The sequence below is a fragment of the Equus quagga genome, chromosome 10 (assembly GCF_021613505.1).
Source record: "Equus quagga isolate Etosha38 chromosome 10, UCLA_HA_Equagga_1.0, whole genome shotgun sequence".
Lineage (NCBI taxonomy): Eukaryota > Metazoa > Chordata > Mammalia > Perissodactyla > Equidae > Equus > Equus quagga.
In genome coordinates, this window is record NC_060276.1 from 66,667,478 (window position 1) to 66,674,121 (window position 6,644).

A 6,644-nucleotide genomic window follows, 5' to 3' on the forward strand; every position below is an offset into this window, starting at 1 on the left:
ACAGTTTATGAGACAAAGTGCTTCTCACTGACATAGCCAGATTTCTGGGGGCAGCTTTAGCTTTTTCCTACTATTGAGCTTTTTCCTACTATTACTGCCAGTGGGTGAACTTCACTACTGTGCTCTTAAGATTGGTTCGATGTTGGGTTCATCGGATTCACGGAGAAAGTAGAAAAATACTAAAGATTAAGGATTCGCAGTTTAAAACTTACAAACAGGTCAAAAACAGTACTCGATTATTTCGGGGCCAAATTGGCATTCTGTGAAATGCCTTCCTTTCCTTCCTCTCTTTTGCTTATCAATTGACTTATAAGCACTTCTAATCGCCTGCGATCAGGGGCCATACAAAGACTTCGTGTTGGAGTAGAAAATTTACTGTCTCAGAATCATAGCGTGCGACCTCATGTACGTCGTGTAACCTTTCTGAGCCTCTGTTTGACAACCTATAAAACAAAGGACTAAACCTTCACTATCGCCTTAGGTAATGGAAGGGGAAGTCCCTTGAAGAGGGTTCTAACCTTAACGTATTGCTCCTTCCTAGCTTCTTTGGTTCAAAAGTTTGGTAGGGAAGTTAGACATTCTAGCTGAATGAGGTATTTGGATACTTTATCAACATATCAAAGCTGTACTACTTCAGTCTTCCTATTTCAACACTAAACTAACATCTTTTCATTTGTTATGCTTTTTATGGAGGATTTTAGCATTAGTTACCTAATTTTATTCACTCAACGTCCCTATTTTGTTGAAAACCCATTGAAAACCCATTGAAGTTGTATCTCTTGGACTAAAAATGAATACTATTTCTAGTCTAGTGTTCTTGCTAATATGTTGCTGTTTTCTTCAAATACCCCTTTTTCTTGTTCCTAAGTAAATTTGGGGCCGGCTAAACCACAAAGATTTATGGCTTTCAATCTTCTAGGCCACGCCTCTTCTACTTCCTCCACCCCCCAGTCCCCTCCCCCTCACTTCTTAAAGCGCTGCAATTTGCTGCTGCCGCCATATTTTTTCTTTTCCTAGGGTGGAAACTTGCTAACACTTGATCTCTTTGCCCGTGTGGTTCTTTCTGGAACATTTTCCAGCCCCCAACCACCCATTATGGCATATTTCTTTAGAAAAATTCACCAAAATTCCATAAAATATTTTTAAAGTTATAAACTTTCTCCTAGTATTTTCTTGACACCTCCTCCCTCTTTTTCAGGTATTTAAGATATTTTTAGGCAAATTTTCATTTTAAAGGAATTTTCTTTGGAAATGACTTTTGGTTGACAACTCTGTTTTTTGTGGTTTAGTTTTCTGTTTCCTTCCCTTTTCTGTATTTTGCCCATCGGGGCTGCGGATACCTGATCTTCTTCTTATTTTTTTGCCCAACGGGGCTGTGGATACCTGCCTTTTAATTTTTTTTTTTTTTTTAATTTGCCCATCGGGGCCACGGATACCTGCGTTTATTTTTTTTTTCCCCCTCAGCCCATCGGGGCCTCGGATACCTGCTTTTTTCCTTAAATTTATTTTTTGGCCCATCGGGGCCTCGGATACCTGCTTCTATTTTTTTTTTTTTCCTTGCCCATCGGGGCCTCGGATACCTGCTCTCATTTTTTTTTTCCTTGCCCATCGGGGCCACGGATACCTGCTTAGATTTTTTTTTTCATTGCCCATCGGGGGTTTTTATGGATAGAAAATTGTTGGTTTTTGTGGTTCGTTGTACTATCTGGAATGTCTACAAATTTTTGCTGCTAATCGTTTGGTGGTGTGTGAGTGGACCTACGGCTTTGGCTGGGAGATGACTTTGCAGTTAGGCTAGGAGCTTGGTCAGGCGGGGGAGGAAAGATGGCGGCCACTTTAGATTTGCCGCCCAGCTCCGCTGACGGTTAGTTGCTTGTGCTAAGAATAAACGAGTGAGACAAGATGGATAGCGGGACAGGCAGAGGCAGTTGTATGCGCTGCATCAGCTAAATGTTTACAATGAGCTTATTGGAGGCTCGTTAGGAGCTTTGTATGAATTAGGGTATCGTGAGGTGGAGAAACAGGATGGTCCTGTGTTATGTTAAAAGAGGCTAATCGAAAATGGGAGGGAGGAAACTTAGGCACAGGGTTCAAAATGGCGGTTTTGACTTTGCGGCATTGCTCAGCATGGCTGCCTGCTTTGTTAGTGTCCAAAATGGCGGACACAGTTTTGCCGCAGTGTTCAAGTGGCGGGAAGGCCACATCATGGTGGTGTCTTTGTTCTAGTGCGCAGCATGGCGGTGGAAATATTCTGTTACATGGCAAAAGATGGCGGCTGAAGTACTTGCCGCAGTGTAAAATATGGCGGGCTTTTGTGTTTGCCTTGTGCATTTCCTGACAGGTTTTGCCGCAGGGACAATATGGCAGACCTTGTCATGTGGATATCATGGCAGTTCGTCACGTGGACGTCATGGCGGGGGGTTTTTGCCCGGTACATTCTTGGCGGGCTTTGCACCAGGTGGGCCTGCCGCATTGTTAAAGATGGCGGGGTTTGCCGCGTTTGCCGGGTTTGCCGCGTTTGCCGCGAAAAGTGGGAGAAAGGTGGGGTGGACAGTGTTGGATTGCCGCACGACCCACCCAATCAGAAGGGGTGGTAGAATTGGGAACAACCAATTAGTAGAGGATGGAATTAGACTATGAGTTAGTGTAGCACTGCACTGTGGTCTTTATTCAGCCAGTCAGGTGGAGGAAGCAGAGAGGCCACGTCTCTACGTCGGCTCCCAGTGGGTGGTAACCAAGGTCTTTCCAAGGACATTTGGCCTTTCCACCTCCCTCCCCTCTCACTTGCTCCCTCCCCTCTGGCATTGACTCTTGCAGTGCTGGATAGCTGGCTGTGCGGGCTGAACCTCACCCCATTCCTCTCTGCGTTGCTGCCGTGGCCTCAGGCTAGTCTACTCCCCTCTGGCTTCTGCTCTTCCGCACTGTGGCCAGGGGCAGTGCTCCATGCCTGCCAAGTATGAATATGGCGGTGAGTCGTGGCCAAGACCAGAATGGATCGCAGATGATCGTTGGCCAACAGGTGGCAGAAGAGGAATCCCTGTCTTCCTCAAGAGGAACACCTACCCCGTGGCTAATGCTGGGGTCGGATTTTGATTTCTATTTCTTGGATGTCAGTCATATATAGTTTGATTATGTGGTTTGCTAGTGTTCGATTTAAGCCTTAAGTGACTATATGGAAATGTATTTAGGGGCTTTATTTGTAGAATTCGTTTCAATTACACTTAATGAGTTTTCACTTTTGGGTCCCTTAAAATTTCTTAAAGTTTCCAATTTCTTTTTTATAAATTGTTTAAACTTTTTTTTTTTGGCTTTAGATATTCAAAGTAAAATGATTTGGCACTTAAAACATTTTTACTAACTTTTTTACTTTGAAATTGACTGAATAAACTACTTCCCTTCGGATTTTTGAAGAGTCTTATAGCACAGAAATAGTTAATTAAAAATTTAACTGTGAGACCCTATGTAAATAGGAATATTTGAAGGTCCCCTCTGGTCCAGGCCTTGCTTTGTTCCCATCCTTCATGCTGCACTAATTGATCACATACCTATCAAGCAGAAAACTTTAATTGCTGTGGACTCGTTTCCTCTATTGAAACTTATTATATTGGAATATTAATGCCCACAGTTTCAGTTTTCTATGGTTCCCTGCCTACACGGCCCGCAGCCCTTACAACGTCCCTACCCCAGCCCCCCCCCCCGCCCCAGCCCCAGCCCCTGCCCCTGCCCCAGCCCCAGCCCCAGCCCCAGCCCCTGCCCCGGCCCAGCCCCAGCCCCAGCCCCAGCCCCTGCCCCGGCCCCAGCTCCAGCTCCAGCCCCAGCCCCAGCCCCAGCCCCAACCCCAACCCCAACCCCAGCCCCAGCTCCCAGCTCCCAGCTCCCCCCAGCCCTGCTTCTATCTAAAGCAATTTGCATTGGTTCAGTGCTAAAAATAAGTTGGCCATTGCTCATCCATTAGACTAGGTTACCCTATCTGCCTCTAGCCTTGCTGGTCTTCAGTGCTGACTACCTGAGTCATCATTTTCAATTGATGTACACAATCCCGTTTGTCCATTGTCCCATGATAGAACAGACTCTGTGCACCATTTGTGTTAATGTTAGGAAATGTTAATTAATCCAGAGTTTCATATCACACAGTTATTGTCCATAATTCTAGTTACTCAACATCTTCTCAATCTACTGCCCTTAAGGAAGGAGAAAACATTCCTTTGTCATTGCTGCAGTAATCACAGTCACAATTTTCTGGGCAGTGCTCATATACTGTGCTGACCACCTAAACTCTTTGTACTGAGTGGAATTCTCATTGTTGATAATTCTGCCCATTGGATTAGATCCCAGTCCAAAACCCTTTTACATTCAGCAGGGGGCACAGGAAACCCAAGCCCTGTTCAACAGTAAACGGGCTCAGTCCCACTTGTCATAACCTTGTCCATTAAACAAAGGCACCCTACTTTTTTGCCTAGCTTCTGGGGAGTCCTGCTGTTCTTGGACAATTAAAGTACCAAATTGTTATTGTACATTGTCTTGCTCATTAATCAACAACCCTCCATCCTCTTTGAATTGCTACTAGGCAGTACTGGCTACCTGAGACCATGTTCCTTGAATTATTGAGTAGAACCCTAGTTGTCCGTATTCCTGTTCCTTATACAAGTAACAGCTTCTTTGCACTATAGTAGAGGTGCTCACCCTTAAAGCTCTTTACTTTGGAACATTAATGGATACAATCATTATTGTTCATGGACCTGCCTAACAGATAAGACCCACCCATGCTCTCTCCATTGCTCCTGGGTAGTACTTAGCACCTTGCATAGTATGTAAAATCCTCATTGCTCATTGTCCCACCCATTAGTCTAGGATATTCCTTACCTCTGTGCCATTACTTCGGAGGTGTTCTGATTACCCAAGTTCCCTTCTCTTAAAGTTGATGTGCATAATTGCATATATTCATGGTCCTGTGTATTAAAAAAATGGGATCTCACCCCATCCCACCCTCTGTGGGATATTGCTAACAAGTGCATAATATTAAACAACACAGCTCTTGGACAGTTAATTTGCACAGTTGCAGTTGTCTAAAGTCTTGTCTATTTGAAAGAGCCACTGTATCCCATTTGTATGCTATAATGTGGGCCGATCACTCAAGGACCCTTCTCTTTAATTGAAAATGTCCATAATTGCATTTATCCATGTCCTGGGAAGAAGCCATACCCACTCCCTTTGTACTCCATCCAGGGGCCTTTACTACTCAAGAACTCTGCACTAGGACAGTTTATACACATAATCCTAATTGATTAAAACTGAGCCTTTTGTATCAGGAACCCTGCACCATCTTTACTTTACATCTGAAAGGTGCAAATCACCTAAGGACCTTGTCCTGAAATTGTTCATGTGCAAAATTGATATCCCCAATATCTCTTGTTAAAACAGGGTCCCATCCCCACCTAACTCCTTTTGCATTACTGTAGAGGGCACTTAGGACAGTTAATGTGCTCCTTTACAGCTGTGGTCCCTTCTGTTAGTCTAGGATCCCATCCCCTTCACTTACTTTGCATTATTGCAGAGGGTACCTGAGACTATTAATGTACTTAATTGCAGGTAAAGTCCTTTCCCTTAGTCCAAGATCCCATCCACTACTACTCACTTTGCATTACCACAGGATACAAGGGACTGCTAATGGGCTTAAATGCAGTTACAGCCCCTTATGTTAGCCTAGGATCTCATCCCCACCTAACTCCATTTGCATTACTGCAGAGGGTACTTGGGACTGTTAATGTGCTTCATTTGCAGTTACAGTCCCTTTTGTTAGTCTAGGATCCCATCCTCACCTACTCCCTTTGCATTACCAGAGAGTACATGGGACTGTTAAGTGCTTAAATTCAGATATTGTCCTTTATGTTAGTGCATGGTTTCATCTTTTTCCAACTCCCTTGGCATTACCAGAGAGTACTGGGGACTGTTAGAGCTTAAGTGCAGATACTATCCCTCATGTTAGTGTAGGGTTCCACCCACTCCACTCCCTTTGCGTCACAGCAGAGGCTATGTAGGACCTTTAAGGTGCTTAATTGCAGATGTGGTCCATTCCGTTTGTCTAGGATCCCATCTCCTCCTATCCCTTTGCATTACTGCAGAGGACACTTGGGACTGTTAATGGGCTGATTGCATCTGTGGTCCTTTCTGTTAGTCTAGGATCCCGTGCCCTCCAACTCCCTTCGTATTACACAGGAAATACTTGGGACTGTTAATGGGCTTAATTGCACCTACAGTCCCTTTTGTTAGTAGGATCCTATGCCTTCCAACACCCTTTGCATACAGAGAGGATATCTGGGACTGTTAATGAGCATAATAGCAGCTACAGTCTGTTCTGTTCATCTAGGATCCCGTGGCCTCCAACTCCTTTTTGCCTTACAGGGTGGTACTTGGGACAGAAAGACAGAAATATACTTAATTGCGTCTGTAGTCCCCTCTGTTAGTCTAGGATTCCATGCCCTCTAACTCCCTTTGCATTACACATGGGGTTCTTGGGACTGTTAATATGCTCAACTGCAGCTACAGTCCCTTCTGTTTGTCTAGGATCTCATGCTCTCTAACTCCTCTTGTATTACTAGGTGGTATTTGGGACAGAAAGGTGCTTAATTGCATCTGTGGTCCCT

General features: G+C 44.4%; 1 long non-coding RNA gene across 1 annotated transcript in view; it reads left to right on the forward strand.

The window, feature by feature from the left end:
- The first annotated feature begins 1,028 nt into the window (after positions 1-1,028).
- LOC124245785 (uncharacterized) overlaps positions 1,029-6,644 on the forward strand; it is a 27,569-nt gene continuing 21,953 nt past the window's right edge. Inside the window, exon 1 of the long non-coding RNA XR_006890345.1 lies at positions 1,029-3,081. This is a non-coding gene — a long non-coding RNA (uncharacterized LOC124245785). The remainder of the gene's footprint in view (positions 3,082-6,644) is intronic.